The sequence below is a fragment of the Leopardus geoffroyi genome, chromosome D2 (assembly GCF_018350155.1).
Source record: "Leopardus geoffroyi isolate Oge1 chromosome D2, O.geoffroyi_Oge1_pat1.0, whole genome shotgun sequence".
NCBI lineage: Eukaryota > Metazoa > Chordata > Mammalia > Carnivora > Felidae > Leopardus > Leopardus geoffroyi.
The window spans coordinates 46980639-47007823 of NC_059334.1; the positions used below are offsets into that span (position 1 = coordinate 46980639).

Consider the following 27185-nt stretch of genomic DNA (forward strand, 5'->3'; position numbering starts at 1 on the left):
TTAATAACAAGAATAGAAATAGAGTGTATAACTTCCAAACCAGTAGAGGGAGATAAAGACCTACAAAACAAAACAAAACAACCCAAGAAACTTAAAAAGTTCAACAGAAGGAAGAAAGGGAGGAAAAAACCTTAAAAATCATGGTAAACAGACATACAAAAGAAGGCAAAGAGTGGGTATAAACGTATCAGTGACCATAGTAAATATAAACAGATTAAGCTCATATATTAAAAAAATAGAGGTACTTAGGTTGGATTACAAAAAAAATCAAATTATAGCTGTTTGCCAAGAGACAGACCTAAAATATAAGAACACAGAAATATTGGAAACGGATGAATTGAAAATGATACACCAGCCAAAGAGTAGCTAAAAGAAAACTGCTTTTGTGATATTAGTAAAAGAGAAAATGGACTGAGGAAGAGCCTTCATGAGGATAAAGATTACTGTCAGTATAAGACAATAAAAAAAATAATTCACAGAGATACAAAAGTCTTATACTATAAATACTCAAAAAAGCGTGAAAGGAAGGGAGCGCCTGGGTGGCTCAGTCAGTTAAGCATCTGATTCTTGATTTTGGCTCACAGTTCATGGGTTCAAGCCCCGCATCAGGCTCCCTGCTGTCAGATCCTCTGTCCTCCACTCTCTCTGCCCCTCTCCCTCTCATGCTCCCTCTCTCTCTCAAAAATAAATAAACATTAAAAAAAAAAAAAGGCCTGAACCTGCAAACCAAACCCATGACATTTGCTTTTTCTTTTGAGGATGTAGGGCAAGAGATGTGGCTTCTGGCCAGGGCTAGGCTAGCAAACAAATTCTATTTATTTATTTATTTATTTATTTATTTATTTTGTGTGTGAGAGAGAGAGGGTTCGAGCATGTGCAAGTGGGGAGGGGGGAGAGAGAGAGAGAAAGAAAGAGAGAGAGAGAGAGAGAGAGAGAGAGCCCAAGCAGGCTCCCATGCTGTCAATGAGGAGCCTATCACAGAGCCGACTGCGGGACTGGGTCTCATGAACCATGAGCTCATAACCTGAGCTGAAACCGAGAGTGGAAGTGACCGAGCCACCCAGGTGCCGCTAGCAAACAGATGTTTAAAGTCAAGGCCGTGGGTCCTGCTGGGCCAGCACTTCGTGTCAATCTCGAGGGACAGAAGCACTTGTTATTTAACAGATTTTTGTTGTGTATGTTTGAGTTATTGTGGGCCCTCAAAGCATGGTGCCTGAGGCAGGGACCCCACTCCTTCCTGGACTCGTGGCCCTTTCTCTCAGTGCTCATGTAGGCACGCGGGTCCCTGTGTCTCCTGGCAATGAGCTGCCAGGGTCACACCTTCCCGTCCAGCAGAGACTGGCTGGCAGAGCTCATGGAGGCTGCCCTACTCACCTTGATCTCCCCCACAGGGCATAGCACCCGGGTGCTGGGACGCAGGGAATCAGGAGCAGCAAGCTGAGCGGGCTTCTCTGAGGGCCCAGAGGGTGCCGAGTGCTGTGGTCATTCCCCACTGAGTAGAGCACGGCCTCGCTGTGGGGACACCCCCGGCTGGCTGCTCCTGGGGAAACAGCTGCAGCCGCACTTCTTCCAGGGCCCAGTGTCACTCTGAACAGAAACAGCAAGACTTCAGCTCACGCTGCTCCAGACCAGCTGAAGGTGGTGTTACTTCCCCCCTACGTTTTCCTCTTATTTCTATTCATCAAGTATCAGAGGCTCCAAAGATGGCTTTCCAGATTCCCCCCACCTGGTATGCACATCCCTTCTCCCATCAAGAGGTGGACGTGATGCTGTGGAAGATTTGCAGGTAGCCCCTGAGAAGTCTGTCGGCATCACTTTCGCTCTCAGGAAGTCAGCCGCCATGTTGTTGCAGGCTTGTGCCAGCCTAGTGAGTGATGAGAGGCCATGTGGGAAAGAGAAGCCACCAGGACCACCGAGGTATCAGCCATGTGAGTCGGATCCCTTGGACCTTCCAGCCCCTCCAGACCCCAGGTGGATACAGCCGGCGGCCCCCAGCCCACACTACAGGGCACAGAGAACCATCCAGCTGAGCCCCATCGGCTTCCAGTCCCACAGAATCATGAGAAGCAACAAATAGTTGCTATTTGAAACCATTATATTTTGTTATGCAGCAGTAAATCTCTGAAACGCTCTCCAATAAAACTTGGAAAAATCTGATGGTCAAATGTTTGAGCACCTACTATTTGCCAGGTTCTGTGCTTGGGGCTGGGGCCACAGAAGTGAGCGAGAGACTCCCTGACTCAAGAGCTCACAGATCAGAAAAGCAAGGAGACAGCTATAGCCGAGTGGTGTGCAGAATGGATGAGCGGTAGGGAGAGCGTAGGGAGGAGAGAGAATCCTATAGCAGACAGGCAGGAATGAGGACAAGGCACCTTACCTGGTGGCTCCATCCAGCCATAGCTGCTAGGGGAAGTCGGTGATATTCCCCTCCAGGATTTTAGGTGGATGGATTTTGCCACAGATGCAGTAACAATGCTGGTTATGGATGATGTCAATGACTCACTGTGCACCAGGTGCCATGGATCCTCTCCTTGTTTTCCTCACAACTGCCCACGAAGAGGGGTATTGCTACGGCCCTATTGTATGGATGAGAAAGCTGAGGCCTCAGGAGGGAAGTGACTTGCCCAGGGTCAGGAAGCTAATGAGGGACAGAAGCAGGACTCCAACTGAGGCTTTTGGATCCAGAGCAGAGGCTCACAGCCGTGATGCTGCTCATTGGCCTTTTAACTTAACATTTTCAATCAAGCACTTCCTCATGGCATTCGAATAACATCTGAAATGACATATTTATGACGGTATATAAAGTTATTTTAAAGGCCCCGCAAGCAGAACCCTTCTGTGTTTGCTTTGCTTCTGCATTTATGTTCCCACATCATTACATTATTTAAAAAAAGGATTTGAGGCAGACCTATATTTTTCTGAATATTGGGTTATTTCCTTAAGATAGAGCCACAGAAAGGAACATAAAATACTATAATTTAGGGTTTTCTGCAAGAAATCTCTGGATGGGAAAGACAATCAATCCCCATGAGTGATAGTCAAATCCACCCTCAGTCAGAGCAATCATTTGCACATTTTGTAGCTCTCCAGAAACACCGAGAGGTACTTCTGCACAGGACCTAGCTATAATCAGCTAGAACAAAATTGCCCGTAAATTTTCCCTCAAAACTTGAAGTGAACCTGTGGCTGAGGTTTGAGAATTCAAATGTGCTCCCTGCGCAGAGACCTCAGTGGGCGTGAGCCAAAAGCAGAAGTGGCCAAGCCTCCCTCTGCTTCTTCCGCTTGCGTCAGAATCAGGCCGGCCCCTGCAACGGCTCCGTGCTGGCAGCTTGCCAGGGGAGGGGGCGGTTTGAGCCACAGTGTCTGCTGGTAATTGGTGGTGGGGATGGTGGCACCTCTCGTAAGGGGCAAAGATTGCCCCTGGGCCGGCACATCGGCACAGCCATGATGTTACGGAATCTCACGACTGCCCCATGAGCCCAGGGAGAGAGATCAGCAGTCCCTTTTTAGAAATGTGGCTGAAGGCACAGAGGAGTGGCCTGCCCTGTCAGCCCTGCTGTTTCTCAGCATTTGCTTCCCCATCTTAGGACAAGTCCCAGTGACCTGTGTGACGAGTTCTGTAGCCCCCAGGCACCACGCTGGTCCTGGAGCGTGGGAGGAGGGGGTCTTTCTTTCCATTTTCTCCTAATCTCTTATGTGATGTGATGGTAAGTTCAGCCAGACTGTGAGACAGCGGTGTTCTGGTAAATGCCTAACAACCAACTCTCAAAAATGTGTTTGTCCTGTCTTTCTATCTGTCTGTCTATCATTTTAGTTTATTACAAATTTTACCAATATAAAGTATGTGTAGCACATGATTTACAAATAACTACAGAGCATACGATTCTTGATTACAGAGTCCATTTAGCCAATTAATTCATATGGGATGCTTTTGTTACTTTTTGCTAAACTTTTGAGTCTGTAGCCAAACTAGAGTCTCAACTTCCTTTTAATGTTTTTAAGTTCATTTATTTATTTTGAGAGAAAGACAGAGCAAAGGAGGGGCAAAGAGAGGGGGAGAGAATCCCAAGCAGGCTCTGAGCTGTCAGCATGGAGCCCGACGCCAGGCTCAATCTTATAAACCACGAGATTGTGATCTGTGCTGAAATCAAGATTCGGACAACTAACTGACTGAGCCACCCAGGCACCCCTAGAGTTTCAAGTTAACCATGGTTTGACAAATAGAGTTGCCCTATGAGTCACGGTGCTTTACCCAATAATTTATGGTCATTAAGTCTGCTAAACTCTTTCTCAGATTATATTCATTAAGCTGAAACCATTTCCAGCTTCCGTGCTCCCTGTGTCAGAACTTTCCTTAGCTGTGTAATGGCTTGAGTGACTATGTTGAATGAGATACTTGTTTGCAAACACCAGAAAAATATTTCTTCAATTTTGTGCTTTTCACAATGTAATGACTATAATGTAATGTAATGTAATGTACATCATAGTGTAATGACCATAGACACAGCCCAATTTAATCTGCATTATTAACAATTTCCCCACCACTTTCTATTTAAAAAAAAAATTTTAATGTTTATTTTTGAGAGAGAGAGAGAGACAGAATGAGAGGGCGCACGCACAAGTGAGGGAGGGGCAGAGAGAGAGAGAGACACACACACAGAATCCGAAGCAGGCTCCAGGCTCTGAGCTGTCAGCACAGAGCCTGATGCAGGGCTTGAACCCATGAACCGTGAGATCATGACCTGAGCTGAAGTCGGACGCTTAATTGACGGAGCCACCTGGATGCTCCCCGCCCCCACAACTTTCTTAAATTTAATCAGTAAAATAACAAATCAAGTCCCTGTTTGTAGTATTTTTCCAGTTTCCATGGTGTAAATTCTCCCACGGTGGCCAGTTTTAAAATACCAACCACACAGCACATTATTATACAGTGTTTCCACCACACAGATACAATAACCACAGCAGCACAAGAGCAAAGTGTAATGAAATGAGTAGATTTTGAGTATTTGTTACCTTTTATTTAATATACTTTACTGAATCATTATTATTTAATGAAAAGTTTTATATAATCTAACTTTAAGGTGTTAATGACTCAGGAGTACTTTTCTACTCTCAGGGTCAATCACGTTTCTTGACTCTACCGTGAAGATTGACAAAACCGTACTATTGTCAATGCTGTTTGTTAGCTTTCGAGCTTTTAGGGCCAACCTAGCGGCAAAGCAAGTCAGAGACTTGTAGTTAGCGAACACAAAGATTTTCAACCACGATGAATAGGAAGACAATTATATAACAAGCATAAATAAGAAGAATGGAGAGGGAGAATAACTGGTCTGTTTCTTTACCTTCCATAGCAGCCAGGACTGTGTTAATTTAGTGCATAGAAGAGTGAACATGCCATGAAACTCATGAAGGCAACTGCCGGAGAGACATATAAAAATATGATGAACAAAGTTGGAAAGGCAGCGGCTAGAAGAAGAAAATAAAAATATAATATGAGTCAGGAAGGCGTATGAGAGAGGAAGAAGACAATAGGGGAAGCATGCTAATTGTCTTGTTTTTCACTTCTGAATGTCTAAAGGCGCTGTCTAAAATTAATCCTAAAATAAAAGTGTGAGCTAAAGTTGTAATGGTATAACCATGAAAAGATCTACAAGAAATCACTCTGAGTGATTATTTGGGCAAAGGTGAACTTGATCACAGGCAAAAGAGAAGCCAGCGTTTGGTTCTTAGAAGCTGAATTTGGCTTTCATGTTCAGGTATAATTTTGTAAGTGAAAAAAAAAAAAAACCCACATCGCTATTAAAAAAGTAACTTCTGCTTCCTCAGCCTGGAAGTATATACACTTTGCAGGAATCTTTTTTTACTGTGTATTTTGCTTTCGACCACATATGCAAATACCCTGAAAGGCCCGCACTCACATTTCATCTTGAATTCCACCTCCCTTGGCTCTTCAGCTCCCCGCAGCCAGCCAGGGGAATTCTGGAGTTACACTGGGGACTGGTCACATTTTGTGCTTGTTTGCACCACCAGATATTCACAATGTGCTAAACATTGCACTTTTCCAGATGGTACGTTCTTTTTTTAAAATGTCTATTTATTTGTTTTGAGAGAGAGAGATCATAGGCACGCGAGCAGTGGAAGGGCAGAGAGAGAGGGAGAGAGAGAGAGAACGCCCAGTAGGCTCTGTGCTGACAGCACAGAGCCCCGATCCGGAGCTCGATCTTAACGAACCGAACTGTGAGATCGCGACCTGAGCCCAAATCAAGAGTTGGACACTTAACACACTGAGCTCCCACCAGGCACCCCAACATTCTTATTATTTAATCCCTATTACCCTAAATTTATGTATAATGGAGCGGGAGGCCCAGGCAGATTAGACATCTTACTCAGAGTCCTACAGCTTAGTGGCTTAAGTTGGCGAGTTCCTGTTCTCTGCAGCAAAGGATTGAAATAGTTAAACCAATATTGGCCAGGGCATCACCCCCTTCTCCTCCCACCAACCTCGCCCAGGAAATGCCCCCAAGCAGAACTCTGTTGACAAGTGTAGGGTGCCCTACCTACACTTTACACACTTATTCTATTTACTTCTCATTAAAACAAAATCTGTATGAAACAGCTGCATTTTATTCATTTTCAGATGGCGGAACAGTCTCAGTGTAGTTAAATAATGTGCCTGAGATCACCGTTCCTGCCTGCTCCCTGCCACTCTCCTCCCAGCAGCCTGTGACCAGTCCTTTCCTCTGTCAGGCCTCATGCCTGCTGGGAACGGTGCTCCCGGGAGGGCGGGTGTCACAGCCCCACAGCCTCCTCCCCGAGCACAAGGGCTTTGTGTCTCCGATGGGGTCTGTGGCAACCCTGCTTCTGTTGATGCTCAAAGCTCACATTGACCTCCTGCTCTGTTTCTGCAGGGCGTGTCCGGGAGCCACGCCTGAGCGGAGGCCCATGGGGGCCACAGGCCAGCTGGCGAAGTGGTTACTGAAGCATGAGGCCGGCACCTGCAGTGCCTCTGCTGCTTCCCTGTCCCCAAAGGCCACTGTCCAGAGTGGGTTGTGCAAAGGCACCGAGGCCCCCAGGATGGCTGTGGAGGACCTGGGCTCTACCCTGTGACAAAGGATGCGGGACCCAAAGAACAGCCTTGGGACACGGAGAAAGGCGCCTCCCTTCCTTCCCATCATCTCGGTGCATCTTGGCGGGAGTTGGGAGGGAGGCTCCTCCACAGAGGCATCTAACCTTGACCAAGCTTCTGAGAACGGAAGCTAGGCCACTCTGCTCTTTAGGCTCCACTCCGCCTCTCTGCATAGTGATCCTAGCTCTTTGTGATCACTTAGCTCTTTCCGGACCCTCCAACCCCAGCCTCCCAGGCCTTTGGCTCCCTCTCCCCTCCTCCAGGGTCAAACATGGCAGCATCTCGTTCAAAGCACCCACATTCCTTTCTGTCTCTTTTGGCTCCAGGAGAGGATGTACTTAGCTGCCTTGCAGCGATCGCTGTAAGGTGACCTCTTTGGGGCATGAGCATCTGGCTGGGTCCGAGCTGTAAGGATGCAGGATCAGACAGCCTTCCCTGCACCCATCCCACTCCAGCCTTCCATGTGGCTGCAGCCCAGACAGCCAGGTTTGCCCAGGGTGAGCCACCAGTGATAGTTCTGATTGGGGGACTGACCCATAGTGACCCACAGTGACCTAATCACAGTCAATTCCAGATCCCATCCGGGCCACATTTGGTTGGTCCTGGTGTTCACTGATTCAAATGGAGGTGTGAGGGTTCGGGAACATCTGTCTCTGGGAGGCTGACCTCACCTGAGAGATGGTATTCAGGAGCCATGCACGGCTCTGTTCCACCATGGATGCTGTGGACCAGGGAAGGAGCCGGCGAGAGTCCCGCGGGTGGAATGATACAGACGGCAGGAAGCAGGGACAAGAGGAACGGCACATCCTGCTTGCTCTGGCAAAGCCAGCCACTCACTTTCTGTACCTCCGGCCAAAAGCCTACCCAGTGAGGCATGTGGAGGAAGCGACCAGGCTCCTGCATGGTGGGGCTGTCCTCATTCGGTATTTGCCCAGGGAATCAGTTCTGGTTCACAGCCAGGCCTCGGAGGGTGCGTAGCGAGTCCCTGGGTGCCACTTTCCCTCCCTCACCTTCCTGGTGACGGGCCGGGAGAGCCGCGCGCAGCGCTGTCCAGACCCCCCTGCCCTGCCTGCCCTGGGAACGCGGCCTCACACACATTCCCACCTGACCCCTGGATGTCTCTGCCTTGCTGCCCGCTGCTTCCTGGCCTGGCCCTCTGTTAGCCAGCTCCCAGTCTACCCATCCTCTCCGTGGGACAGACCGTCTTCAAGGAACTTGATGCGCCAAGGTAAATTCTTCTCAGGACCTCCCTGCGGGCAGATTCTCTGTACCCAGTAAGGGTCCCTTGTGGCCCAGGAAAAGCAGCCCTTCCTGGATTAGGTAGAATTTTGGAAGGACCACCATTTCGACCCTTCTCCCCTGTGGCCCTGCCACACCATCATTCTGCTGCCAGCCGTGTCCAAGATTCAGTCTGGGCCTGCCGCGGTTGTCCTGGGTGCCACAGCAATACAGTGTGTGCTCCTCTCCTCCTCCGTCCCCTCCCCTTCCTTCCTCCTCACTCCCAGTCCAGAGGCTGCAGCAGTGGTTGACCTAATGTGATGACCGGAGGGCAGTCACTCCTTGCACGATTTGGCCACAGGCACTGGTGAAATGAATGCATGCTTTACTTTTGTTTCTCCTGGTTTCCCCAGCCTGCGGGCAGCCTCTGGGACCCCACGCCCCACAGCTCAGCTCTGTCTGCTCTTGGAATCCTAGCTCTTCCTGTCGGCCCCTCCTTGGGCTCTCACTCGAGGTCTGTGTCCCTGCCTCAAGCATGCCACCTCCTTGGGACAGACCTGTGTTGTGGCCACCTCTCCAGAACTATGTCCCCATTGGTAGCTGCCAGATGCTCTGTGAACCCTTTTATTTTTTTCTTTAGCATGTGTTTAATTTTTTTTTTTTTTTGCATGTAAACAATGGATTCATTTGGCTTTTATTTAGTTGCGAGAAATGATCAAATTTTATTTTTTTCTTCTATTTCTATCCACTGCTTCTCGGCTTTTTTGGCTAAGATCGAGTGTAGTATCTGTTCTTATATTTGTATCTAGTTGTCTAACGCACTTATTAGTAGTTCGTCTTTCTCCACTGATGTGAGATGTCACCTTTGAGGACACTAAATGTGCGTGTGTAATTGAGGCTTTTTCTGGATCTTCTGTTCCACTGTTTTCTCTATTTACCCATGAGAACATTGTTTCCATGATAGAAGATTTAGAGTATATTTTGATTTGTGGTGGACCTAGCCTTCCCTTCTTGCTTGCTTTCTTTTTCTTCTAAAAAAGTTTTATTGTGGAAAATATTTGAATATACACAAATAAAATAATATAATGAACCCATGTACCCATGGTTCAACGTCAACCTTGATCGACATTTTGCCGTTTTTGGTTCATTTATATCTTATTGCTTCCTTAATTATTTTTATAGTTTTTTCATGTAAAATTTTAGGCGTGTATATTTTTTTTTAAAATTTTTTTAACGTTTATTTATTTTTGAGACAGAGAGAGACAGAGCATGAACGGGGGAGGGTCACAGAGAGAGGGAGACACAGAATCTGAAACAGGCTCCAGGCTCTGAGCTGTCAGCACAGAGCCCGACGCGGGGCTCGAACCCACGGACCGTGAGATCATGACCTGAGCCGAAGTCGGACGCTTAACCGACCGAGCCACCCAGGCGCCCCTATGCGTGTATATTTTTATGTATATTTGCAAAATGCTCTACTTTTGTAGCTCATACCTCTATCAAAACATAAAATATTCCCATCACTTCCAAAAGTTCCTTTGTGCCGCTTTCTAGTCAGTATCTCATTCCCAGAGGCAACCAATGCTCTGATCTTTTTTTCTTTTTTTTTAACATAGGCTATTTTTCATATAAATAGGATCACAGAATATATGTACTTTTTGTGTGCTGCTCCATCCAGTCGGTAATGTCTGTGAGATTCATCCGTGTTGACGGGTGTGTCGATAGCAGACCTTTTCATTGTTGAACAGAATTCTATTGTACAAATATACCATGATTTGTTTACTCATTATCCAGTTGGTGGGCATTTGGGTTGTTTCTGGTTGTTAGCTGTCATACATAAAGCTGTTATGAATATTCGTGCATGGTTTTATGTGGACATGTGTTTTTACTTATCTCGGATAAGTAGGTAGGAATGCATTGCTGGGTCACGTAAGTGTATGTTTAACTTTATAAAAAACTGTTAAACTGTTTACAAAAGTAGTTGTATTATTGTACATTCCTAGCAGCATTCCTGTTCCTCCAAATCCTCTCTATCTGGTGTTATTAATCTTTTTTAGCCATTGTAGTGGGTGTGCTGAGGCATCTCAATGTGATTTTAATTTCCACTTACCTGATAAGTAATGATATTGAGCACCTTTTGACCATTTGTATATATTTGTGTGTGTGTGTGTATGTATGTGCATATATATATATATTTGTGTATATACATGCACATATGTATATATTTCATATATTACACATTTTTTGGTTGTATAAGTCTTTTTTACATTTTTTTTATTGGGTTGTATATTTTTTAATTATTGATTTGTTGGAGTTCTTTATATCTTCTGGATCCTTCCTTGGTCAGATATATGCTTTGTGAATATTTTATCCCAGCCTATGACTTGCCTTTTCATTTGCTAACAATGCCTTTGGATTAGAAGAGGTTTTTAATTTTGAGCCACCTGGGTGGCTCAGTTAGTTAAGTTTCTTACTCTTGATTTCAGCTCAGGTCATGATCTCATGGTTCGTGAGTTTAAGCCTCTCATCGGGCTCTGCACTGACAGTATGGAGCCTGCTTGGGATTCTCTCTCTCCTTCTCTCTCTCTCCCTCCCCTGGTCTTGTTCTCTCTCCCTCTCTCTCTCTTCCCTCTCCCAAAATAAGTAAACTAAAAAAATAAATAGAAATTTTTAATTTTGATGAAGTCTAATTTCTCAATCTTTCTTTTATGGTTACTGTTTTCTGTGACCTGTCCAAGAAACCTTTTCTTACTCCCAGGGCCCATAGATATTTTTTAATGTTTTCTCTAAGGAGCATTATAGCATTAGCTCTTTCAGTCTAAGAAATCTTGTGTTTTGTTTGTTTTTGTTTCTTTTGTTTCTCTTCCTCCCTTCTTTTCTTTCTTTCTCTCTTTCTTTCTTTCTTTCTCTCTCTCTCTCATATATGTTGTGAGGCAGGAGTCAAGAATGATGTATTTTCATCATGGATATACAGGTTGTTCCAGCACCCCTTCTTGAAAGGCTCTGTTTCCCATGCATCTTTTTTCAAAACATCCCCTCACCTTCCTTATTGCCAGAAACCGCACTCCATTCCCCTGCTAAGCCTGCTCCTCACTGATATCCTCTCTCTGGTCTCATGAGATCTCCCCCAAAGCCGAGCCTCTTTAGGGAAGACCTAATTTCTGTCAACGCCACATCCGTGGTGGCAGAGCATAAAGGCACTCAGTGTTAAACTGAGCTTTCGGCTGTTTATTCCTACTTCCCTAAAATAAAACCGTTTGGGCATGACAGGTGTGTGGCTGTGCATGGTGTGTGTGATGTCTGTGAATTTCCCAAAGACAGACCGGATCTTATCACCCCCAGGCATCTTGCACAGTATCAGGCATATGGCGGTGTTGAGGAGACAGTTGTGAGGTAAATGGAAGTGGAGATCGTAAGAGATTTTGACTAGTGCCTTACTGAAGATCACATCCTTAGTCATGCCTATGTCTTCTCCTCCACCAACGATATATGAGCCAGACCTAAAGGACTTGTTCTTGGGTTTAAAGCTCCACGAGGAAGACATTCTTATCTCTTATTTGTGCCTGCAGAACCCAGCTTAGGACTCGGTCCTGGGAAATCATCATGCTGGTTGAAGTGGGTTGGATGGCCCAAGTTTGACTAAATGATAGCTTCTGGTTCTTTATCTTCTCAGTGGGCTCCTGCTGAGTGTCGTGTCAAAATGCCCACGTGGAGTTGTCAGTTCTACCTTCCAGCTGCGTTTGCAAATTAAAAAATGTATTTGGCCATCTATAGCATTCCGGTGGCCTGTCCCTCTCCACGTCTCCTCCTGTCGCCGACAGCATTCATCATTACTCCTTCAGGCTCCAGATGTCTGGTGGAGTTATTTCCCAGTTACACCAGAACTCATGTTCTCCACCTCCAAGAAAGTACGGCCTGCTGGTTGCATTCTCTCTCTTTTTCTGGAGTTTATCCTAATCCTCACAGGGAATGTGAAGGTTTCAGGACGTGGCTTTCTCTTTAGGTTTAAAAAAATGTCCCATTGCTGGGGCGCCTGGGTGGCTCAGTCGGTTAAGCGTCCGACTTCAGCTCAGGTCACGATCTCGCAGTCCGCGAGTTCGAGCCCCGCGTTGGGCTCTGGGCTGATGGCTCAGAGCCTGGATCCTGCTTCCGATTCTGTGTTTCCCTCTCTCTCTGCCCCTCCCCCGTTATGCTATATCTCTCTGTTTCAAAAATAAATAAACGTTAAAAAAAAATTAAAAAAAAAAAAAAGTCCCATTGCTGTATAAACAGCTTTCCTTCTTCTTGATTCCGATTTCATGTAAAAAAATGCATTATAATAACAACATGGGACAGTCGTTCATGATGAATTAAGCGGAAAAAAAATTCCCAACATGTAATGAAGCAGAATTTATGGCATGATTTTAAATTTAAGAAAAAAAATTAAGATGAAAGAAATATATTTTGGTAAACAGGAAAAAATGAAATGTTATTCTCACATGGGTTATTGATTTGCAGGTTATGGTATTTAGGATATTAATGATTTTCATTTTATTCTGTATTCTTTATGCTTTTTTTTGCATCGTGTATAAAATTAACATGATTTATTTTAAAAGTCAGGAAAATATTATCAACCTTTTTGTTTATTGTCCTCAGTGTAGATCATAAGCTCTCTGAAGAGAGTACGGTAGAGACTGATAGCCTACCAAAATGTGTGCTCTCCTAATAACAGGATTAAGGCCGGTACATGGCTGAATTGTACTTCCCAGCCTTCCTCGCCATTAGCTGTGGCCATGAAATTACAGTGGAATTCGAGCCCAAGTGGGCATGCCACTTACAGGCTGGGCTTTTGTGAGCGGAGATGTGCTTTGTCCATTTGCCCTCCTGTTTTGCTGATTGGGTGCAGATGACAACAAGACTTTAAAGGACCAAGTTCTGGACCATTGTGTTCCAGAACCACAATCTGAAGGAGAACCACCCTCCCACTTGAATAAGTGTTGTAGGAAATAACCTTAACAGAAGCTTCCCTTACTCACCTGTTTCTTCAGAGTCTAACTGGGATCTGGCACAGAATAGATGCTCAGTGTGTTTGCTGATTAGAACTGAGCATTGACTTTCCTGGTATCTTGGTCGCAAAGCTATAAATAAAATATGGATCCTTAACTTGCCACAAGTTTGTTATTACTCAGAGTTAATAAACCACTATGTCACTTAAAATGTGAGAAGCTTGCAACAGTATGTTTCTATTTACTCAGTCATCTTTTGTGGGATTGCTGCCGTATATTTCATGCATGTACGGAATACACTCCGAAGTACAGTGTTACATTCTTTTGTTATTGTTATAAACGGTCCTAGTGTTTTAAAGAAATTAAAACAAGAAAAAGTAAATCTTTTGATTATATTTGCCATTACCAGTACACTTCTTTGCTTTCTGTAGATCCACATTTCCATCTGGTGTCTTTTCCCTTAGGCTCCAAAACCTCCTTTAGAATTTCTTGTAGGGGCATCTGGGGGGCTCAGTCGGTTAAGGGTCCAACTTCAGCTCAAGTCATGATTTCACAGTGGGTGAGTTCGAGACCCACACCACACTCTCTGCTGTCAGCACAGAGCCTACTTTGGATCCCCTGTCTCCTATCTTTCTGCCTCTCCCTTGCTCTCTCTCTCTCAAAAATAAAATAACCAGTAAAAAAAAAAAAAAAAAAAAAAAAGAGAATTTCTTGTAGTATAAGTCTTCTGGAGATGAGTGATTTGAGGTGTCAGTAATCTGAAAATAACTTTATTTTATCCTCATTTTTTGAGGATTTTATTAACTTGAGTTATGAGTTAATAATTGCTATTCTTTTAACATGCTAGAGATATTTTTCCATTGTCTTATGACTTCCATTTTTTTTCTGACAAAACATCTGCCTGAAGTGGTGTTCCCCCATATGGAATACTATTTTTCTCTGTTTTTAAAGATAATCTTTTTTTTTTTCAGTAGGCTCCACGCCCAACATGGAGCCCAATGTGGGGCTTGAACTCAAGATCTAGAGATCAAGACCTGAGTTGAGATCAAGAGTTGGATGCTTAATTGACCAAGCCACCCAGGCACCCCAAAATAATTTTTTGTTTTTCATCATTAGAAGTCTGACTACGACATGCCTAAAGGTGGTTTTCTTTCCGCTTTGTCATGCTTGGGGTTTACTAAGCCTGTTGTACCTGCAATTTGTTACTTTTCAATAAACTTGGGACATTTCAAACATTATTTCTTCACATATTTTTTCTACTCTCTTCTCTCCCTTCTTTCCCTCTGGGACTTCAGTTACACATATATTATACTATTTAATATTATCCCAAAGGCAACTGAGTGCATTTTAATTTTTCTTCAATCTTTTCTCCTCTCTCTTTCAAATCGAATCATTTCTATGGATTGGTCTTAAATTTCATTAATTTTTTTTGCAACCATTATTCTGCTGTTGGCCCAAATTTTCATTTCAAATATACTTTCTGGTTCTAAAATTTCCATTTTTTTTGTCCTTCTGTTATTTTATTATTTAACACATACAGTGTTACATTAGTTTCGTGTGTATAAGATAGTGATTCAGTTATTCCTTACAATACCCAGTGCTCATCAGGACGAGTGCACTCCTTCATCCTCGTCGATTTCTCCCATCCTCTTTCTTGCCCACCTCCACTCTGGTAACTAGCAGTTTCTTCTTTACAGTTAAGAGTCTGCTTCTTGGGGGCACCTGGATGGCTCAGTCCACTAAGCTTCTGACTTCGGCTCAGGTCATGATCTCCTGGTTCGTGAGCTCCAGCCCCACGTCAGCCTCTGTGCACACAGCTCAGAGCCTGGAACCTGCTTCAGATTCTGTGTCTCCCTCTCTCTCTGCCCCTCCCCGGCTCATGTTCTCCCTCTCTCAAAAATAAATAAAAACGTTTAAAAAGTTTAAAAAATAAGAGTCTGTTTCTTGGCTTGTCTCTCTCTCTCTTTTCTTTTGCTTGCTTGTTTTGTTTCTTAAATTCCATATATGAGTGAAATCATATATTTGTCTTTCTCTGACTAACTTATTTCACTTAGTGTTATACCGTCTAGCTTCATAGACGCCATTGCGAATCGCAAGATTTCATTCATTGTTATGTGTCATAGACTCTGGGTCCGGAGTTCCCTCTTGTCCAGCAAGAGAGCGGACGCAGGATTAAAATGCAAGAGAGGCTACGGGGCGCCTGGGTGGCGAAGTCGGTTAAGCGTCCGACTTCAGCCAGGTCACGATCTCGCGGTCCGTGAGTTCGAGCCCCGCGTCGGGCTCTGGGCTGATGGCTCAGAGCCTGGAGCCTGTTTCCGATTCTGTGTCTCCCTCTCTCTCTGCCCCTCCCCCGTTCATGCTCTGTCTCTCTCTGTCCCAAAAATAAATAAACGTTGAAAAAAAATTAAAAAAAAAAATGCAAGAGAGGCTAATGTCTGGGAGGAGATAAGAGCCCCGAGTAAGGGTCCTTGCTCCATTTTTATTAGGATCAGAAGGCTTACAAGCATGATGGACGTGCACAAAGAGACAAAGATACCGTGAACATTAATTCACAGGCATGAGGGAAAAGGGGGTTTTGAAGATATGCAGTGTTAGGGGTTTGGGTCAATACAAAACAAAGTCCTGGTGCCGGGCAGATGTTTGTTTACAGCACACATGCACCAAGTCTGCTTAATTTAGCTAGCTTAGGGGACAAGACAGACAGAGCAGGCTACCTCGGGGTCAACAAAGCACCTTTCTTTTGCTAATTAGCTCCACTCTGGGCAACTGCACCCTGCTGCAGTCAAAGGCCCTGTTTACTGTTTACCTATTTTGGTCCTTCCTGTGAAAGCAGCTTTCTGCTATTGTACTAAGTTGGGGGGCGTTTCCGCCCTGAATACCTAATCTTCTTTACCTCATTTTTGATGTTTTCATCCTGAGGCCTCTCTGTTCGTATATCTTTGTCCTATACTGGGGGCCTTTGCCCTGATTACCTAATCTAGTTTACCTAATCTTGGATGTGTTCATCTTGTGGCTTTCTATTTCTTTATGCCTTGTTAACCTATTGGTGCAACCTCTGCGAATTCCTAGCTATTCCCCACAGTTATGGCTGAATGACATTTCATTGTATATATATACCACATCTTCTTTATCCATTCATCTATTGATGAATACTTGGGCTGCTTCCATAATTTGGCTATTGTCAGTAACGCTGCTATACATATAGGGGTATATGTATTCCTTTGAAATTTTTTTTAATGTTTATTTATTTTTGAGACAGAGACAGAGCATGAATGGGGGAGTGGTAGAGAGAGAGAGGGGGACACAGAATCGGAAGCAGGCTCCAGGCTCTGAGCTATCAGCCCAGAGCCCAATGCGGGGCTCGAACTCATGGACCGTGAGATCGTGACCTGAGCTGAAGTCGGACGCTTAACCGACTGAGCCACCCAGGCGCCCCTATATGTATCCCTTTGAATTAGTGTTTTTGTATTTTTTGGTTAAATACCCAGTAGCATGATTATTGGATCCAGGCTATTTTTAATGTTTTGAGGAATCTCCATGCTTTTCCACAGTGGCTGTTCCTGTTTGCACTCCCACCAATAGTTCAAGAAAGTTCCTTTTTCTCCACATCCTCGCCAACACTTGCTGTTTATTGTGTTTTTGATTTTAGTTATTCTGATACGCATGAGGTGATAGCTCATTATAGTTTTGATGTGTATTTCCCTGATGATGAGGAATGTTGAGCACCTTTCATGTGTCTGTTGGCCATATGAATGTCTTCTTTGGGGAAATGTCTGTTCATTTTTCTGTCCATTTTTAATTGGATTATTTGTTTTTGGGTCTTGATTTGTATAAGTTCTTTACATATTTTGGATACTAACATTTTATTGGATATGTCATTTGCAAATATCTCCTTCCATGCAGTAGGTTGCCTTTTAGTTTTGTTGATCGTTTCCTTTGCTGTGTAGAAGCTGCTAACAGTTTATTTTTACTTTTATTTCCCTTGCCTCAGGAGACATACCTAGAAAAGTGTTGCTATGGCCAATGTCAGAGAACTTACTGCCTGTGCTCTCTTTAAGGATGTTTTTTAATGTTTATTTATTTATTTTGAGAGTGAGAGGAAGAGCCAGGGAGGGGCAGAGAGAGAGAAAGAGAGAGAGAGAGAGAGAGAGAGAGAGAGAGAATCCAAAGCAGGCTCCATGGTCTCAGTGCAGAGCCTGACGTGGGGCTTGAACTCATGAACCATGAGATCATGACCTGAGGCAAAACCAAGAGGTGGGCGCTTAACCTTCTCTTCAAGGATTTTTATGGTTTCCTGCCACACATTTAGGTCTTTCATCCATTTTGAATTTATTTCTGTGTATAGTGATAGTGGAAGAAAGTGGTCCAGTTTCATTCTTTCGTATGTAGCTGACCAGCGTTCTCAAGGCCATTTGTGGAAGAGACTCTTTTTTTCCACTGGACATTCTTCATTGCAATCTTCTTATATTTTCCATTTACATGCTGAAATGTCCTACCTCGCAATTATTATGACTATCTTTTCCTTTAAGTCCTTGAATATATTTCTTTTTTTTTTTTTTAATTTTTTTTTTTCAACGTTTATTTATTTTTGGGACAGAGAGAGACAGAGCATGAATGGGGGAGGGGCAGAGAGAGAGGGAGACACAGAATCGGAAACAGGCTCCAGGCTCTGAGCCATCAGCCCAGAGCCCGACGTGGGGCTCGAACTTACGGACCGCGAGATCGTGACCTGGCTGAAGTCGGACGCTTAACCGACTGCGCCACCCAGGCACCCCTCCTTGAATATATTTCTAATAGCTGCTTTAAAGTCCTGGGGTGATACTTGCAACATTAGGTTCATCTTGGGGACTGTTCCTATTGATAGTTATTTTTCTCGTTATAGGTCACATTTTTCTGTTTCTCCAGATTTCTACTAATTGTAGTTGTATGCCAGAGAATGTGGATGTTACATTGAAGGGATGCTGCATTATGTTTTCTTCCATCAAAGCATCATGAGTTTTGCTCTGGTTGGCAGTTCATTTACTGGAATCTCTTTTTAGTTCTGCCAGGCTTGCTTTTATTATTTGGGATTTTCTATTTCTTTCTTTTTCTCTTTCTTTTTTTCTTTTCTTTTCTTTTTTTTTAGAGAGAGAGAGAGAGAACGCAATCAGGGGAGAGGGGCAGAGGGAGAGAGAGAGAATTTTAGGCAGGCTCTATCCTTAGTGCAGAGCCAGATGCGGGGCTCGATCTCACAACTGTGAGATCATGACCTGAGCCAAAATCAAGAGTCAGATGCTGGGGTGCCTGGGTGGCTCAGTCGGTTGAGCGTCCAACTTCGGCTCAGGTCATGATCTCGTGGTCCGTGGGTTCGAGCCCCGCTCGGGCTCTGTGCTGACAGCTCAGAGCCTGGAGCCTGTTTCAGATTCTGTGTCTCCCTCTTTCTCTGACCCTCCCCTGTTCATGCTCTCTCTCTGTCTCAAAAACAAATAAATGTTAAAGAAAATTAAAAAAAAAAAAAAAAAAAAAGAGTCAGATGCTTAACCGATTGAACCACTCAGAGTCCCCAGGGATTTTCTGTTTCAGTTTTGAGCTTGTTCCTAGTTCATGGCTCCTACTCTTGTGTGCAGTTTTTACTTTTCTGTGTGGCCTTTCTGGAGTATAAGATGAATTCTCAAGATGTGCAATGAAGTCTTTGCAGTCTGGATGGGATGTAACTAACATTCATAGCACTGCCCAGTCTCCGTTATCTCCGTTTAGTTCTCAGCGCTGAGGCAGGTGATCTCTGCTAGGTCTTTTGGAGTCTTACCCCACACATGCACGGGCAAGCCTTGGCCAAGGACACACACAATGAGTTCCCACAAAACATTCTTCTTAGGACTCTGCCCTGAAAATTCTAGTTCCTTTACTCTTACACATTTCCAAGTCCAGGGAGATTACTGCCCCTGGGCCTCCACTTTCCTGCACCTTATCAGAGAGTAGCCATAGGAAGAAAGCCAGGACAACTGTGGGGCTCCCCTGGGTTTCTCTCCCTTCAAGGATCATAGTGTTAGTTAGCCTGCTATTCAATACATGAAAACCGTTGTGTTACATATTTAGAGTTACTTTCAATGGGAGGGTATGTTCTGTAACAGTTACGTTGTCATAAATGGCTGCAGAAGTATAATTGCTATTTTGGGACATTTAAAAAAAATCACAGAATCTCACATTTCCCTTCAATGAAAATACACATCTACATGAGCCGTTCATAGCTGCCCTGGCTGCCTCAGTGTCTGAGCACGGACAGGTTTCTCAATAATAACAACTCATTCTTGTGTAGCTCTTTCTAGTGTTTCAAGACCCGCTTGCAAATGTTACTTGATTTGTTCCCTAGCACATCACAGTAGCTTCATGCCACAAATAAGAAACGACGTAAAGATATTCATTGTCTTTGTGTACCTGATATTTTCACCTGAGATTTTCAACCCAGGAGCCCAGCCTCTGGCAACCTATCATCTTTAGTCGCCAAAAGCAGGTCTTTCCCTTGGGAAGAGTCTTGTCCCAGCTGCCAAGAAGATGAATGTTTCTTTGCCCATAATGGTGCATACTATATAGCATCACAGATGTTGGAAATAGTAGAATCATTGATTTTAATTTGTCACTTAAAAAAAAATTGGAGCCCATTCAGGCCCGACAAGATGATTCTTGTGCTGCTGTACACACTGTTGAGTGTCTCAGGGTGACCCAAGGTGTCCTGCCTGTGGTTCCATGCTTCCAGCTTCCACCGTAGCTTTCTGGGTACCCGTGGATGGGATGAGAAATGAAAGCTCGAGCAAGGATGCTAGGACCTCTCCGTCCTGCTGGGGAAGGGGCCTGGGGTCAGTGGGGACGTGATGCCTGGGTCTGCAGCTGGACACGTCTCCTATCTTGGCTGCTGTCTATTGGCAACTTTTCACTGGCAAGAGTGGAGGCTTCGTTATAACTGTGTTTTCATTTTTGGACCAATCCCAGTGCTTTTTTGCCTCCCACAGCAAAGGATGTTGCCTCTTGCTCATAGTTACTTATAAACGGTCAGTTGGATTGTGAACTGGGAACAGGTGACGAGCTAGCTGATGCTACACGGGGGTGTTAGGAAAAGACAATATGAAATGGCTCAGCCTAATAGACCTACAGGAAAGGGAACTTTTTCTTTTCTTTTTTAAGTTTATTTATTTTGAGAAAGAGAGAACACGAGCAGAGGAGGGGCAGAAAGAGAAGGAGAGAGAGAGACCTCCAAGTGGGCACCACGCTGTCAGGGCAGAGCCTGACGTGGGAGGGGGGGGGCTCGAACCCATGAACCGAGAGATCACGGCCTGAGCCAAAATCAAGAGTTGGACCCACGCACCCCAAGGAAAGAGAGTGTTGATGCTGAGTTTCAGAGAACTTCACCCCATTATTTAAAATTGTATTTCAAAAAAAAAAATAAAACAAAATAAACTTTTCTTTCATCATCATTACTTCAGTGTCACCCACAGTTGACCATCCGACCTTGGAGGACTCCCTGGATCAGTGGTAAAACTCAGGGCTTGGGATGGGGGAGGAAGAAATCCAAGTGAGGAGCTCTCTCCGGGCCTGACAGAGAGGAGACTGATGAACCCAGGCACTGTCCATGGCTGCACTTTAAACACCTCTGTAACCAAATTCACCTAAACACCATTATTATCTGTATTTTACCAAAGGCTCAGAGAGGATAGGTGGGATCAAGAAACAACGGGGAAGTCCAGCCAAATAACACAAGGCTAAATTCTGTATCCACGATTCACTAGCTGTTCCTCTTTGTGCTTGGCCGTGGCCAGCACTGCTTGACCTCTGAGCATACTCCCCTAAGGGGCCTTTCTGCAGGGCCCGACTCACCCACCAGAACCCAGGCAGTTCTGTTGCCGTCTGGGTAATGGGGACAACAGGCATCTGCTGACTCTTCACTTCTGCTTTCTCCAGGAAATGAGCAGAAACGCAGCTTGAGTGATTCATAGTGAAACGCTGTTGGAGACTAACAATGCTGGCCGAGCCCTCTTCCCCCAGGCCTGAGGGGCTGTGGCCCAGTACGGGGGCACCCATGCCACCTGAATTCTGCAGGCCTTGACCGCCACACCTCTGGGTAGGTCACCTTGCTCTCGGCCACACCGGGCCAGGCCGGAGATGGGCATGGAGGTCCTGTCGGTCAGGGTGGGGCCTACTGGCCACCTGCTGGAAAGCTGAGCATTGGAACACTTGTGACTGCTGGTGCCTGATCTGGGTGTGTGGATGTGGGAGAAGAGGCGAGCTGATAAGCCGGAAGTGTGTGGTGGCAGGGGCGGGGGAGGGGGGCGCGGTGCAGGGCCATTCTGATGCCGGGGTCTGCCTGGGTGTCTGTCACTGTTGGAGTGTGCTGAGCCAGGCTGGGCTCCAGCTCCATTCCTCATCCTCTGACCGCAGGTCAAGCCCTTTCTCACGGTTCTGCTAAGGAAGGTGACCCGCCACCCCAGGGACAGGCTGGATGTGAGCCTGTCTGTGCTAATTCCCAGGGATGGGGAAGGGCGGCTGACCGTGAGACTCCTCTGCCCGGCCCCCTGCGCAGGCCTCTGAAGGGTGCTGAGAATTGTGGGCCACTCCAGCCTGGTCACCAAGAGAGCTAGCTTTGTCCTGGTCCTGTGGTCACTCCCCGGGGGTCTGGTAAGTAGGTGCCTCTTCCGGCCTCCCTCTCCTCATGTGAATTGCCACATGAAACCTTAGAAACAGCAACTGATTAAGCCGGACCACCTGGCTCACAGAGAATTTGCTTTTCTCTCCTCCTGAAATCAGACCTTACAGAACACTGAACCAATCCTTTGTCCCAGCTTCTGGGAAGCCAGGAGGAGCTAATGCAGCAACTAAGGATTTCATGTATTACTCTTTCCAAGGAAGCTTCGATGCTGACATGATTTTCTGCATAATCATCCATTTAATTATTCGAGAGATTTCAAGAAATACTTATGGAGAGCCATTTCCTGCCAGGCACTGTTAAAGGCATTAGGGCCAGTGGACGGGGGCAGTTGTACTTGGCGTGATGGGCTGAAGTGGGATGGAATGCAGAGGCCTGGGAGTAAGGGGTCAGGAGGCCCAGAATGTGCATGCCTTCTGGGTGGAGACCTGAAGGAAGGGAGAGTCTGAGCTCTGTGGTTTTTGAGAAATATTTTTGGCAGGAGAATGGAGAAAGGATGTCAAAGTGCAGTGCAGGGGGCCTGGTGGAGGCCAGTGGGGCAGAGAGCCGTGAGGGGCAGGCCAGGTGACTCAGCCAGAGAGGTAAGGAGGGCCTTCCTGCTCAGTGTGAGGTCCTGGGCTGTACTCCCTTAGACTTAGTGAGTTTCTAAATGTTGAGTTTATAGAAAAGAAAATTTAGAAACAGTGTATAGGGTATGAGAAGTATCACCTACGTGTGTTCTTTAAAGATCATCAGCATCAGGGGCGTCTGGGTGGCTCAGTCGGTTAAGCGTCCGACTCTCGATTTTGGCTCAGGTCATGATCTCACGGTTCGTGGGTTCAGGCCCCATATCAGGCTCTGGGCTGACAGTGTGGACCCTGCTTGGGATTCTCTCTCCTTCTCTCTACTTTTCTCTGTGCTCTTCTCTCTGTCTCAAAGTAAATAAATACACGTAAAAAAAATTAAAAAAAAAATCATCAGCATCTTTGAGGTCCTTCACAGGCTTGTCCTTTCTCTCTTATCAGAGAACGTGGTTTCCCAGATTTCGGGGCTTGTTGTTCCCTTGCTTTTCTCTATCGTTTTAGCTCATATATTTCAATTGCTAAATACGTGTTAGTTTCGCATGTTTTTGAACTTTGCAAATAGGAATTAAATATTTTTTTAAGACTTGCCTCGCTTGCTCCCAGTTTTGTTTCTGGAATTCCTTCATATTATTCTGTTCTATATAAATATATCTCAATATACTTCCTCGAGTTAATGCTGATGGGCACTCGGGATTTTTTTTTTTTTTAGGTTTTTGGTTTTGTTTTTCTACAAGCTGCTAGGCACTCAGGATTTGTGAGTACTGTAGGGCTCTGCTTGTACGTATATCCCAGAATATGTGTGCAAGACTTCCCTCAGGTATGTCCCCTCAAAGTAGAATTGGTGGGTCATGGATTTTACATACCTTCACCCTTACTGGATGATACCAAAATGCTTTCTAAACCAATTGCTTCATTTTGCCCACCCATGAGCAATATGTTAAAGTTTCTGTTGTTCCCACATCTTCACCAGCATCTGATATGGCTGGAGTTTTAATTTTTGCCAATCTAGTGAAAATGAAAATCCATCTGTGGTTTTTTATTTTATATTTATTTATTTATTTATTTATTTATTTATTTATTTATTTATTTTTAAATCCATCTGTGTTTTTAATTTGCACTTCCTGAATTACTAAGGTTGGGCATCTCTTTATATGCCTATTGGCCATTCTGGATTCCTTTTCATGTTCAGATCTTTGGCCCACTTCTCTTTGGGGCCATCTGTATTCTACCCTGTTGATTTTCCATAATTTAATACATATCTGGATATTAATCCTTTGTTGTAAATGTATATCGTAAATATTTTTCTATTGCTTGTGCCTTGTCTCCATACATTGTTTGCAATTTCTATTACTGACCAAATTTCTTAATTTCAAATGAGCTTCATTTATCCATATGTGCTTTTATGATATACATGTGTGCTATCTAAGAAATTCACCTCTGTCATGAAGTCATAAAATTACTCTTACATTTTTTTTTATAATTTTGCCTTTCACATTTAAGTGTTTTGTCCCATCAAAAATGTTTTTTTACATTTTGTTTTGTTTTTTTCCCATATGAATAACCAAGAGTCTTAGCTCTATTAATTAAAAGGCCATTCTTTAGTCACTGATCTACACCAGCTCCGTTATAAATCAAGTTGTCATGTATATGCAGGTCAGTTTCTGGGCTCTCTGTTCTGTCCATTTGTTGATCCCTTTGCCAATACTATATGATATGATTAACTCTAGGCTTACAATGAATTTTGATATCTGAAGAGTCTTGTTATTTTTTTTCTTCTTCTTCCATTCTGTCTTGACATTCTTGGTACATTCTTTCTTCACATGATTTTACAAACAGTTTGTCAGATTCAACAAAAAAGCTATGTTCAGGATTGGTTGAAAACACCATTCAGAGAGATACAATATCTTTATGAAAATGACACTTCCAATTCATGAACATGGTTTGTATGCTCATTTGTTTAGATGACAAATATTCTTTAGAATATTTGAATAAAATTTTCTTTAAAATATTTGATAAAATTTTATAACTTTCTTTGTAAAATAGTGCATATTTTGTCCAGAGTTATTCCTAAGTGGTGTATATATTTTTCTATCATTTTAACGGTCACTAAAAATACATATTTTTGACTCACTGATGTATGCTTGCATTTTAAAGAAGAATCATTTTAGCTGCTTTATGGGCAGTAAAGGAACAAGCAAGACCATCCATTATAAGGCTGTTGTACTAATTCAGGCTCCAGGTATTGGTGGCTCCCCCCAAAGGGATAGTAGAGATAATGAGAGGTGGTCGGAGTGGTGAGTTCTGGATACTTTTTGAGTGTGGGATTTGATGATATTTTAAGTGTAGTGTGTGGGATAAAAAAGTTGAAGATGACTTGAGGGCAATAGGGAGAATGGAATTGTCAGATCTTGAGCTAGGTCAGGGGCAGAAGGAACATATTTGCAAGGTGGCAGTTATTCCAGAATATAGGTTTGAACAAATAAAAGTGGAGATGTGTATTAGACGTCAAGTGGAGAAATGAAGTCTTGGCACCCCCGTCCCCATCTGACCTTCATAGTTGAAAAGCAAGACAGCTTGGTCTTCTTGGGGTTCTAGGGGAGATATCTTGTGCAGGAGAGAAAGAAGGAAGGATGAGCCCCTCAGAGTTCTTGAGTCACACTCTAGAACTTTTTAGAATTTATTTATTTACATTTATTTATTAATTTACAAGTGGGGACTTGCCTTTGTTGTCTCCATTTCTTATACAAACCATCAAAATGCGTGGGCATTTTGGACCCATAATGATGTTTCCAAGGCAACACTCCGAAGCCCTTGGCTGATGGCCCCATTTGAAGCATCTGCACACCTGTTAGAAGCTTAAGTCTCTAAGTCTAGATCCTTGCAACCCAATACAGAAGCCTCTAATCATATCTGAGATATGGTCAGTCTAAACTGAGATGGGCTGTAAGTTTAATATGTACATCAGGTATCAAAGATGTTACAAATAACAAAAAGAAATGGGAACTATTTACTTAATACTTAAAAATATTGATTGCATATTGAAATGATAGTATTTTGGATATATTGGATTAAATAAAATATATTTTAAAAGTATATTTGAATAAATGGCTTAATTATGCTCTTTACTTTTACTTTTTAAATGTGGCCACCAAGACTGTTTTACATTACACATGTGGCTTGAATATGTGGCTGGCTTTGTATTTCTTCTGGGCAGTGCCCTTCAGAGGTACTTCGTGTTTTACGGCCAGAGGCTTTTGTGGGAAACACAGCTCAAGAAGGATGGAAGTTAGAGAAGTGAAAAGCCACTTGGCCCAGATAATTCCAGGGAGAAAGGAAGGATGAAGGGTAAGAAGAATAGATTTCGTACTTACAGTAAACCAGACACTGGGCAGAGCACTGGAATTAGTCCCGTATTTCATCCCCCAAGTGAGATCAGTTTCATTACTCCCATTTTACAGATGGGAAAATGGAAGCTCAGAGGTCCCTCCCTCTCAGACAGTAAGAGACTCAGCTGAGATTTGAATTTAAAGCCCTTGCTCTTTGGCTCAGTCAGTTAAGCGTCTGACTTCAGCTCAGGTCATGATCTCACAGTTCGTGAGTTTGAGCCCCGCATCCGGCTCTGTGCTGACAGCTCAGAGCCTGGAGCCTACTTCAGATTCTGTGTCTCCCTCTCTCTCTGCCCCTTCCCTGCTAGTTCTGTCTCTCTCTCTCTCAAAAAATAAATAAATAAATAAAGATTAAAAAAATTAAAAATAAAATAAAGCCCTTGCACTTTGAATTAGGCACCACCCTCACTGTGAACTGAGGAAACACTTCTGGTAAGGAATAGTGAACTTTGGGCAGAAGTGTGGAAACTGCTCTTTCCCATTTGCAAATGATTCACAGCAAACAAAAAGATTGCCTGGGAATCCTTTTTATCCCAGCATTGCCTATAACGATGGGCTCAGGGCATTCCATTATTAGGGAATGAGAGAGTCAATTACGGGCAATCCACCGAGAGCATGATTCTTGGTCATTAAACGGATAATTTAAGGGTAAAGGCAACACAGACTATGTTTATGATATGATGATGGACAACTGATACAATGAAAATGTCTATACATCAGTTATAAATAAAATATGCTTCCAAGTGAAATATGGTATGCAAAAAAGAGGAAATACTTGTTGAGTTTTGTGTTTTTAACATAATAAGAAGAAAATTGCCCAAGTAGCACCCGGATAACAGTTTAAAGGATAGGCACAAAATATAAAGAGATAGGCAAAGATGAATAAAAGTATGTACACATGAAGAAACTGTGTTATGAGGTTGGTCAGAGCCTATCAGGACTTAGTGAGGTCCGAGCATGCTACAGTGAGCCCCCACAGGCTTCCTCCTACGACTCTTTTTGGGTGTGGACCAGATCAAGGAGCGAGGGGCCCCAAGTGCAGAAAGCAGCTGGCTGGGACATGCATGTACTAAGGGCAGGGCGCAACCACCCTGCAGCTCTGTTTCTGTGTTTCTGCCCAAATAATGCATTTCTTTTACTGGGGTGGGGCTGGGGGGTTGTCCCGCCTCCTCCACAGGTGCCTGAGGCTCCTAGTTTCTGCAATGCATCCAGCGCATGCGCAGCAACTGCCCTGGT

General features: G+C 44.1%; 1 protein-coding gene and 1 pseudogene across 4 annotated transcripts in view; both read left to right on the top strand.

Moving 5' to 3' along the window:
- The first annotated feature begins 9091 nt into the window (after nucleotides 1-9091).
- On the top strand, nucleotides 9092-9171 carry LOC123577620 (annotated as a pseudogene).
- Nucleotides 9172-21249: 12078 nt separating this feature from the next.
- Nucleotides 21250-27185, top strand: part of WDFY4 (WDFY family member 4) — a 297123-nt gene continuing 291187 nt past the window's right edge. For 2 of the 4 annotated variants that reach the window (XM_045437993.1, XM_045437995.1), the window contains exon 1: nucleotides 21251-21418. The gene's annotated coding sequence lies outside the window, so the exon portion shown is untranslated. Of the gene's footprint in view, nucleotides 21419-21735; nucleotides 21973-27185 lie in introns of all 4 variants that reach the window. The other 2 variants (XM_045437994.1, XM_045437996.1) reach the window with 2 other exon arrangements.